At 36.2% G+C, this 11,855-nt stretch overlaps 1 long non-coding RNA gene across 1 annotated transcript in view; it reads right to left on the reverse strand.

Moving 5' to 3' along the window:
• The window catches only part of LOC138156094 (uncharacterized), a 46,110-nt gene extending 37,828 nt beyond the window's left edge, over positions 1-8,282 (reverse strand). Inside the window, exon 1 of the long non-coding RNA XR_011167063.1 lies at positions 8,072-8,282. This is a non-coding gene — a long non-coding RNA (uncharacterized lncRNA). The remainder of the gene's footprint in view (positions 1-8,071) is intronic.
• Between the last annotated feature and the right edge of the window lie 3,573 nt (positions 8,283-11,855).

Consider the following 11,855-nt stretch of genomic DNA (forward strand, 5'->3'; position numbering starts at 1 on the left):
GATAGATAGATAGATAGATAGATAGATAGATAGATAGATAGATAGATGTCATCTAAATTAAGTGTCAGTATTATTTGTGTAGTTCTCTTCTGGTTCACATAATATTTTAACAGGTTGAATATGAGAAGATGATGTAACATTCAGATAGAAATGTTTAATAGAGTGTTTAAATTCCAATTGGATCTAGGGAAAGAGGACTGGGCATTCTTTTTATAAAGATAAGAATTTAAGGCATCAATGTTGACAATTTCAGTGCAGAAATAAGACTAAAAAGAAAAAGAGAGGATGAGATTAAGAGAAACATATGAAGGAACAAAAGAATGGTCAGAAAAGTAGTAGGAAAACTGACTAGTGTTCTTTCATTGGCCAATGCTTCCCAAAGAAGGGAGCTAGTGATCTTTCAATACTTCTTTACATCTCAAGTATTTTGCCAGGGAGTAGGAGACTGGATAAGATAGATTCAGCTACTCTTTCTGATTCTCAAATGCTATAAAGTCACTGGAAAAGAAAATTTCAGAGTGAAATGGGCTCAATGGTGTCAACTACTCAAGAGGTTGAGGAAAATGAAGAATAAATTTTTTGGTTGGAGTTCACTGTTTCCAAATTGTCATTGGCAGCATCCCAGATGGTCATTTGAGTTAAGTCAGTCAGTGTATGCCAGAGCATAAGAAATGGAGGTGTTAATGCTTACAAAGGAAGAGACAAGTATGGAAAACTAGCTACTATAATTTTTAATGGTTTATATACAACTTTTAGTTACCTGCATGTTTGTCTTCCCCTAGTTCCTTTGCCTCCATACCTATCTTTGAATTAAAACATTTTTTTTATGTCTGAAAGCTAAATATTAAAACAAATTTGATATCTGGATGAAGCACAGTTAATACATACCTGGGAGATCCAGGGTAACAGTTATAGAAGAAAATTTTCAATTATTTCATATGAAAAAGAGAGAAAATGGGTAAAACAATGTTATATTAGAAAGAATACAGATGAGAAATACTTGGACTCTGGTCTTAGCTCTTCCACTAATTCACTCTAGGAAAGCCTCTCTAGAAATTTGTTTCTTCATCTGAACAAGGTTGGGGTTAGATGAAATGACCTTGAAAGTCCCTTTCTGCTTTAGTATTCTTTTCTTCTAAATAACAACATTAATAATAGCAATTATAACTATTATTACATAGGGTTTTAAGGTCTGAAAAGATCTTTACAAATATTATCCCATTTTATCCTCACAATAACCCTGGGAGATAGATGTTATTATTGTATCTATTTTAGTTCTAAGAAAACAGAGGCACAGAGAAGTAATTTGACTTTCCCAAGATTACACAGTAGTACGTGTGGTTAGATTTGAACTCAGGACTTCCTGTATCCAAGTCTAATGCTTTACCCACTGTGCCAACTAGGTGGCTAAATTCAAATACAAATATTTTATCTATGAGAGAAATATTTCTTTTTAAGTATTATTTAAATTATGCTCTAAATGAGTATGTAATACATTATGAAAACATTTAATAGACCATACTTTAGTCTCAAGGAGAGAAATAACAGTCTGTATATGTAGTTTTCATATCTATATAGATGTTTTAGTAGATAGATGCTTTAAAAATTGCATGCCACCATGGATGTATTTCCCCCACTGATACAGATTATAATTCTTCCATACTTTGTAAATGGTTTGGGGCGTACTTTTGTCAAAATATTCAGCAACTGTTGACTAACATTTTGGTAATGAGCCCCTCTGAACTTAGCTAGATTGATCTTCATATGCCTGACAATAGGCCTTAGTCTACAGTCAAACCCACACCCAAAATTTTTACAATTTGGTAGTACCTGACTGAACTTGTTCTTTACTAGCATAGCCTTTGATAAACAGATGTCAGTTTCACAACATGATGAGAACTCAAAATACAATTTTATATACACATACGTGTATAGGAAATAAGCATATATATATGTATATATATATATATACACACACACACATATGAATATATGTGTGTGAATGTATTAACATGCATTTATCCTACCTAAATATATCATCTTTTAGGATACTCAAAATACTGTCACTTGGAATGTAGAGCATGTACAGTGGAACGTGCTGAAATTGGAGACAGAAGACCTGGGTTCAAATTTTGACACCATTTCTTATGTGACCTTTAACAAGTCAGTTACGATCTCAGATGAAATCTGAGATGAAATCCAAGTTAATTTCTCATTCTAAATTTCTGATTTGATGACCTTGAAACAAATCTAATACACATAAAATATAACTCATAGATTTCTATGAAGTCTCATTTTAAATGTTTGTTTCTTGCTGCTCATATAGCTAAACATGCTACTACTTTTGCCCTTCACTCTAACCAATAAATTCTCTGTGTATATAACCCTAAAAATCCTAGGATATGATTGATATGGACATGTGGCTTCTTGCTTTTTTTAGGTGTTAGATGAAACCCTATAGGATTAGATTAGCAGATTTGGTTTTCTTGACACCAATGTAGTCACAATAAGTTAACTCCTGGTTAGGTAATTTATAGTGGAGACTTTGCTATTAGGTATGACTTGCATAGGCCTCTATGCACATTGGAATATTTTGTAGAAATTGTTTTAAAATGATAAATTTAAGTGCTCCTCTGAATAATTCAGTCTATTCCCAAAAGATTCTGTATAAAAAATGCTAAAATAAACAAAAATCCAGGTGACATTTAAAAATATATTTAACAATTTTTTTAATATCGAGATGATAACCAGAAAATTACATAATTGATGAAGAGCTATTAGATTAGATTTGTAAAAAGAAAAAATAAACATTCAGTAAGTATCTACTATATTCCACTGTAAGTGCTTGACAAATATTATCTTACTAAATATCCTATAAAATGCACAAATCGATCTGTGATCTCATCAATATGGACATTAATTTTAACAATACAGATCATGTAACACATCTATGAATGCATATCCTTGTGACCATTGTCCAGGGTTTCCCAGAAATTAACAATGGGGAGTTTACTCAAGGTACTGTGTACCTTCTTTTATTCTTTTGTCCTACTCTGAAGGTCTGGGCAATTTTCTTGGGGCACGGGTGCTCTGGTTTTTTGACTTGTTTTCTTCTTGCAGACCTATAATCCCTGAGTTATTTCTACATATATTGTCTCCAAAATCATCATGTTTTGCTTGAATCAAGAGCATACTTTCTTTCATGTTATTGCTTTTTGCTTCTCTTTTTCCAGGTTCTCCATCACTTTTGTATGTTTGCATTACCAAATCAATTATGCTCTCTTTTGTTTCTTTGGTGAGAATTGCTACTATAGATTCAAGTTTTTCTATTCTGCCAGTTATTTCTGCTCTGCATGCCATAATTCTGCTCCCACAATTCCTATTTCTCTTTTAAATCATGCAGGAAGAGTATACTACGGTACCGTGCTCTCCTCAAAATCCATGGGGTGCTCTGCCTTATTAGGTTTTGAATCATTTCCAGTATTTATTCAAAGATAGCTGAACTAGATCTGGAGACCATCTTTCATTCTGCCATTAATTTCTTTCCTGTTAGTTTATACGCTTATAGTCATCGATTTTTTTTCCTTCTAACATCTTTGGTAATCTATCTTTTCCACTATTTTTTCTTATTTCTCACTTTCTTAATCCCTCCTTTCTGATAATAGTTTATATGGGGGACAGACCTCAAAGACTCTCAGCCTCCTCTTATATTGAGCAATTCATAGTTCAGCAGCTCAGGTCTCCAAAGTGATTACTGAGGGAAAAGAATTGGCCTCAGCTAGATGCTAGACTATTTTTTTTTCCTCAGGCTTAAAAAGAGTGCCCAAACCCTCCCTCTTTGCCCCCACCCCCTCCCACGCACATTTCCTGCCCTGTTTCCTCTGTTCTGAAGTTCTTTGGACCAGCAGCACAGAGCAGCAGCACAGTGGTCCTGGAAGAAAGGGGGCATCGATTTATAGAGTTCAGCTCTGTGACAAGATGAAGAAAAGGTCCTGCTCCATTTCTTCAGTTACTCTACTCTCTGGAAGAGCTCTGTTATTTCACAGAATGCTGCCATTTTGTTCTTATACCCTGAACACATTTGTGCCATTTGGAGTTTGGATCTCTGTGGCTCTGGAAAGGTTAGGAGTTAGGGAGGGCAAGGGGTATCTGGAGTTGAATTCTCTTGAAAGCCCTGACAGCTTGTGTAGCCTTGCTGCCCAGAGTGTGATAGGATATAGGGGAGTGGGTGTTGAATGAGTTCTCCTTAGGGCTTAGAGAATACTGACCTCTATTATTAGTTCTTTCCCTTTTTCACCTTTTTTGGTGCTATGGGAATGGGAATTTAAGATCTCCCCTGCCCCTAGGCCCTTTGATAGGCTTAAGTTCACCTGGAGTCTGTGGTAGGAGGCTTGATTTTCAGGAATGCTTTTTGATTGGGCAGTGGGTCAAGATTGTTGTTACATTCTTTGAGCCAGGAGAAGGCTATATAAAACCTGATATGAGATTTTGTTTTGGGGCTCACTTTGAGAAGTGTTGTGTGATTTGACCAGACAAGATTCTGGGTAGCCATCCCCCCCGGCTTTGAAAACCCAGATGTTGGTGCTTCTCTCACTGGTAACTGTGACTAGGTATGGATGTAATGGTCAGACAGTTGGAGGCCTATCTGCTCAAATGTTTCTCTGTCTTCTTGTAACTTCTGCTTGTAACCTGTCTGTATACTCTGAACTTCAGGGTGCTGACTTTTTCCCCTGAACTAGGTAAATGATATGTTGGATTGATTAAAGCAAGATTGTTAACCCATTCTGAGTTGCTTTCCTTTAGAAAAGCAGATCTAAGAACCTGTGTTGGCAGCCACCCTGGGGATGCTGGGATGCTTGCTGCTACATTTGGATTATTGGCACCCAAGACCATGGGGACATGGTACATTACCTCTGGCACATATTTCCATTTTGAGAAATTTGACATAAAAAAATGTGTGGTCCTCCCTCATCTTGGTCCCATGTCTCCTCTTGAGGTTTCAAAGATATCATTGGATCAGAAGGAGGTATCTCTCACTCTTACTACAGCAACAAGCTATAATTGGTTAAGGATAGGGTTTAGACTTGTGATTTTGTTGGTATAGAGCATTCTTAGTTAAGGAAACCATATCAATGTAGATTGTTACTTTATAACTAATAGTTGTTGTGAGTTGCTTGCTAATAACATAAATTGATAATAATAATAACTGGTATAACTATACTACTACATATAGAATAATAGCATGTGTTTAGTATTATAAATATATCTAGTATAGTGCTTTAAATGTTACAAAGTGTTGGCATAAGTTACTTCATTTGATTGTCACAATAATTCTTTGAGGTGAGATTATTGGAAATATAAATGGATCTATCTCCATTTTGCAGATGATGAAAATGAGGCTGAGAGAGATTAAAGACTTGCCCAGAGTGACAGAGAGAAAATTTCTGAAGCAGATTTTGATCTCAGGTTTTCCTGACTCCAAATCCAGCATCCTATCCACTGCACTACTATGCTGGTTCAACAATAATTGATTAAGCCACTTGCCTAGCATCATACAGCCAGAATGTGTTAGAGGTAGGATTTGAACCCAGGCTTTCCTAGTTTCAAGGCCCCTCTCTAGTCATAATGTCATACAGTCTTTCATTGTAAGGAATATGAAAATAAATTTTATTCAAGCTTCTTATACCAGAGAAGAAAGCTCACCATCATTTTCATCCTGAATGCCACAACATAATTAATTAGCTTTTATGTTTTAGTAGGTCTATGAAGTCATTGATTTAGGGACTTCCTAAAAAGCAAATTTTCTCTATCAGTATGGATATGCAGATTCATACTGTGAGGGATAACTTGCAATGAAGTTTCCCCCTTCTGAAACATCAAATTTGGAGTGGCTTCAGCATCCACTAGGTCTAAGTTTAGAAGTCACCTAACCTTACAGGAATCTGGGACTTAGAGCAATGGAGACCCTCCCCAGTGCCACTTCAGCACAAGATATGCCAAATAAGGATAAAACTGCCTTCCTGGCCTTGCGTTGGACACCCACATGTTTCCATTTTCTTTGTCTCTGAGATAGATTTCCGTGCTTAGATTGTGAGCCAGCCTCCCCACCAATGGGAGTGAAGGCCAGTTGGGGGTGGGGGTTTCTGTGTTAGGGGGTATATAACCATGGGCTTGCTTCCACATGTTGCACCCTCCCTGGCAGATGCCATTTGAGTGACTGGGGAAGTGTCCTTTTTCATGAGAAAGAATAAAGACCTTATCTGATCTTAGACTCAGACTCTGAACTCTTTCATCTCACACAACACCTTCTCTGAGACTTAGTCTAAGAGACTTTTATGGGGAAACTAAGATGTTATATGACTCACCTAGGGCCACATTGAATGTATGTGTCAGGGGAAGGATTAGAATCCAAGTCTTCCTTACTCTAAGGCCACCTCTTTATGCGTTAAATAGTACAACCTTTCTTATACATTTTGAAAGAATAAATGGAAGAGATTTGATCTTTAACCACCAAGCGCAATGACTTTTTCAGCTTTTTCCATGAAAGAGTGTGAGGTGAGGGGAAATTATATACCTTTGTAGTCAGGTGATCCTTTGACACTTTCTTTCTTGTAAAGGTTCTTTTTGAGTAATTTCTAATATTTTTTTTATGTCAAGCTTTGTTTCTTTTGCTTTATAACTTCCTTAATAGTTATACATCATGTGTTCTCATTTAATTAAATGATAAGTAGGGCTGTAGGCCAAAATCAATCTGAATCCAAATGCTACCAATTTATTTTTTACCGTACAAGAACATTTTTATTTCCTTAGTATTTTGATTGAGAGGCAAAAGAAGAGAATAACAGATTTTTGTCTAAGATGGTCCTGGCCTTCTATCTTTGAATTTAGTAGGAAATGTTATAATGGGAACTATTCCACAGGGTCCTTTCCCTTCATTAATCAAGATATTGACATAAAGTGAGAAAAAAAATCACAATCCAAATTAATATCCTATTAATAATAATTTGCACTTTACTTTTGACCTGTAACTTCCAGGCAGATATTAGAGCAGGTGTTTTATAAGTTTTTGTCAAGCTGAATTGACTGTAAATGTCATCTTACAAAAATGCCTTATAATCACTATGTTTATTCTCTGCACTTACCAGACTGTCATTCTGACATGATAAAGCTTATGTGGCTGTGTTAGGATTAACCTAAGGAAAGGTAAAATAAAAAGTTGCCTTTGTAGTCTGGCTTGAGGACCAACCAAAGGTTTGTGTTAATAAATACCTTCCCTCTCCTCCCCCTTGCTGTAATTCTTATTATAGTCAATTCTTCACCTAAAGATATTTGACAGTTGTTAAATGTTAACATTATAAAAGAAATGTAACCCATTATAGCATCATCAACCCATTATAACACAATTTAGCATGACTTCATTTACTAGATTTTCTAGAAAAAGGGGGTGAATCTAAGTAAATTTGTTAGAAGGTAGAAAAACACCTGGACCATGGTTTCCACAAAAGGGAAAACCTGGGAAAGAAGGTCTCTAAAGCCCTTAAGCTAACAAAAAACCTTGAAACAAAAGAGCACAAAAAGGAAGGAAATGGGTACTACATTACTACTACATTACACTACAATACTATCCATCTAGCTAGCTCGCTGGATTGTATGCATATATAATATGTATATTTTTGAGAGAAAGTGGAGAGGGAAAGGGAAAGGGAAAAGGAGAGAGAGACAGAGAGAGAGACAGAGAGAGAGAGAGAGAGAGAGAGAGAACTACAAATAGAAAAGATGAATTTGTCCTCTTGACAAGAAGACAAGACAATTTGTCCTCTTTAACAAGAAGAAAAATATTGTTCCTTATCCCATCATCAAAATTTTGCTGTGAATATTGTTTTTTACTACTAATTTGGAAATTGTTCACATAAAAAGTTGATTTTTCTGAGAATAATAGTATAAAGAAGTCAAGGCAAATGTTAAAACAGTATTAAGAAAAAAACATGTGTTCACCTTAATTATAATTTAGTTTTAGTTTTAATTTGTTTTATTAAAGTTGGGTCAGAATACTAGCACAACTATTTCTTACTTGAGTAACCTTGGACCAGTTAGTTGCTTTCTCTAGATCTCAGTCTTCTCTTCTTTAGATGAAGTAATTGAATGTGGTCTCTTCCAGCACTAATTCATGTGATAGTAAGATTCATTACTGGTAGGCAGAATTGGACTAGAAAACTTGTTAAATTTTGTCTATACTTAGTTGACAGGCACTGACGTAAAGAGATTCAAAATTAGAGGAGGAAAAAAGCAGACTCTGGTGTGATGGTTACTGAGGGTCACCATGAGTTGTTCCTTTTATTTTAATTTGGGAATGTTGAGTTAATTCTTAGCTATGCTTTTAAGGCACTAGCTAAGAATATATGCACAGCACTTGGATTTGTCTGCCACTAAGTGCTAACAGCTGTGATTGAGCAGCTTGGCCACTCCAGAATATTGAAGAATTTAGGGCTAGAAGGAATGTTAGAAATAATCTAATCCAATCTGTTCATTCCTTGAGTGGGAACTGAGATCTAAAGAGGGGAAGTGGCTCGCCCAAGGCCACAAAGCTATGAAGAAGTAAAAGAGCTTGACTTTAAACATACGTCTGACTACAAATAAAATGTTTTCTCTATTACTCAATGCCAGTTACTCAGTAACAGTTATAAAAATCTTTTTAGAAAATGTACAAGACAACAAGAATTGTTATTGATACATGGTAAGAATTTTCTATACTTACTGTGTGCATGGAGTCTTTGTTCTAGCCACTGGAGAAAATAAAAGGATGAATAGGTGTGTCCCTATCATCTAGAAGTTTATCATTCAGTCTCTTCTTTATTGTGTCAATTCTCCTTGACCTCATTTAGGTTTGCTTTTTTTGGGGGGGGGGGGCAAAGATGTAGGAGTGGTTTGAGGATTTCCTTCTCCACCTCAATTTACAGATTAGGAATTGAGGCAAACAGGATTAAGTGATTTGCCCAGGGTCACACAATTAGTAAATATCTTAAGCCCAATTTGATTTTAAGAAGATGAGTCTTCCTAACTAACTCCTACACTCTATCCATTGTGCCACTTACCTGCCTAATTGAGTTTACAACCTAATAAATAAGATAGGACAATGTAAATATGTGCATTATAATGCAAAAAGATTCAAAAGCCATAAAAAGACACAAACATGTCATAGATAATGGGAAAAATTACATGGTATTATAGACAGATCCAGAGATGGAAGGGACCCTCAGAGGGCATTTAGTCTGGCCTCCCTATTTACAGACAAAAGGATGAAGTAAAAGTAACTATAGCTATCTCATGTGAATTGAGCATTAACATTAAGATAACATTTTGAAAGTCAGAGATTGGGAAGAATGGAATTCCACATGGAGAAATCATTGTGGAAAAAAATGCCCCAAATGGGGGTGGGGTGGGAAGAGAAAGAAAGTAGCATTTCTGCCATGTGCCAGACACTTTACAAATATTATCTCATTTAATCTACCTAATAACTCTATGGAAATTGAGGTTAAGTGACTTGCCCAGGGTCACCCAGCTAGAAAGTGTTTGAGGCTGGATTTGAACTTAGAACTTTAAAAATCTAAACCCAGACTGCTATCCACCATGCCACCCAGCTGCCTCTGGAAAGCCTAGGATGAGTTCAGGCAACTATGAGTAATAGAACTGACTAGAGCATTAGGTGTATGAGAGAAAATTATCATAAAGATAGAGCAACAAGTTTAAAGCAACAAAACCAAAAAGGTTAATTGGTATTAGATTGTAGAAGGCTGTGAAGTCATATTAAAAACTTTGTTCTGTAGAGGAAGAAGATTGTAAGTAGCGGAATGATTTGTCAAAGCTTTTGTTTGGAAAGGTATTCTTATATCAGTATATAAGATGAATTTCAGCTGAGTTGGGAGATGAGGACATGAAGAAAAGAAGTAGTCATGCAGTCAATAAGTATTTAAATATTAAAGACTTATTTTGTGCCAATCATTTTGCTAAATTCTGGAGATATAAAGAAAGGCAAAAGACGATCCTTACTCTCGAGGAGCTCATAGTAATAGGGGAAAAAGACATGGAAATATACAAAAAATATATCTATATCTATATCAATATCTACGTATCTATCTGTCTATCTCTGTATCTATCTAATTTGACCCTAATAGAAGAAAGACACTAGTATTAAGGAAGATCAGGAAATACTTTTCATAGAAGAAGGGAGGTAAAGTTAATTGAATTGTATAACTGAATCTATTCAGCAAAGAAAATAGATGTTTATAATCAATATGATTATAAAGTTTAAAGCCAGAATGAAGTGGTGTACCATGCACAGAAGGAGATAAATAGAGAAATAATTTGGAGGCAGTTTAAAGAACCCTGGATTTAGAAGAAGTGGGTTCAAATTTTGGTTCTTCTTTTTACTCATTTCTGATATTACCCTACTCATTAGTAGTAAGTCATTTAACTTCTTTATTCCTTCTATCTATAAAATGGGAAGGGGGAATAGATTAAATGGCCTCTACAATCTGTTCAAGCTCTAAATTTATATGATAGTCTGGAGTGGGCAAAAGACTGTGGTTGATGAGTTTGATTTTCAATTTGTTTTTTTGGAGGAGGGAAGGCAGGGCAATTGGGGTTAAGTGACTTGACCAAGGTTACATGGCTAGTAAGTGTTAAGTGTCTGAGGCCCGATTTGAACTCGGGTCCTCCTGATTCCAGGGCCAGTGCTCTATTTACTGTGCCACCTAGCCACCCTGATTTTCAATTTTTGAAAAAAGAAATTAAGGGCATGAAATGTTAACCAGATATATGAAATGTGTTTAAAATGCTGATGTGTCCACATTATGCTTTACTAGTGAAAATTTACTTTTAATTCCCTTGTGACATTACCTCTGAAAGGTTAGCCTGTAGATTAATTGACCAATCTTCTTTTTCAAATGTCATTCAGACCATCCCACTTGATTTTTTTGCTCCTACTTCACTACAAGTACTAGTCATAGGGTCACAATCTAGAACTAGAAAGGATCTTATAGGTTATCTAGTCTACTCATTTGGGGGCAGTTAAGTGACACAGTAGATAGAGTGATGGGCCTGAAGAGAGGGAGACTCATCTTCATGAATGCAAATCTGGCCTCAGACATTCAGTAGCTGTGTAACCCTGGGCAAGTCTCTTAACCCTGTTTGCTTCTAGCCCTCATCTGTAAGATAAATTGGAGAAGGAAATGAGAGGCCACTCCATTATTTTTACCTAGACAACCCCAAATAAATAAAATCATAAAGAATCTGAAATGACTAAACAACAATAACAGTGTGCTCATTTAATAGTTGAGGAAATTGAGGCCCAGAGAGACTAGAGAATAAGCAACCTCCCTAAGATGACCCAAGTAGTAATAGTCTGATGAAGGAAGGATATGAACCAAGTTCTCTGATTCTAGAGCCAATGCTTTTTCCACAGTGCTGCCTTCTTAAATCTGCCCCAAAGAAAATCTGTTGGTGCATCCTGGCTGAGCATGTCTGCCTTGCATGTCAGGCTGTCAGGGTCACAGGATCGCATTATTCATTGGCACGTTCCTACCCGTTGCATTTGCATCTCCCTGCTGCTCTCAGCAGCTGTTCCTTTCTGGCGTCTGTGCTCCTCAGCTTTTAGCATCCTTATCACGTGGCCAGTTATTGACTTGGTACATTGGTTTCAATTAGCCATTTGGCTCTTTTAAAAATCACAGCACTCCTTAGAATTTCCATAACTTCTCAGGCACTAACTCATTCTGTATGGAACTAATTCTTGGTTTCTAGGACACCACAACTCTCAACCTCAAAGGTGGTAATCTTCTCAGCCTCCAAAAAAGATA

The sequence above is a fragment of the Petaurus breviceps genome, unplaced genomic scaffold, assembly GCF_028583685.1.
Source record: "Petaurus breviceps papuanus isolate PSGF00001 unplaced genomic scaffold, PetGlider_PUasm1.0 98, whole genome shotgun sequence".
Lineage (NCBI taxonomy): Eukaryota > Metazoa > Chordata > Mammalia > Diprotodontia > Petauridae > Petaurus > Petaurus breviceps.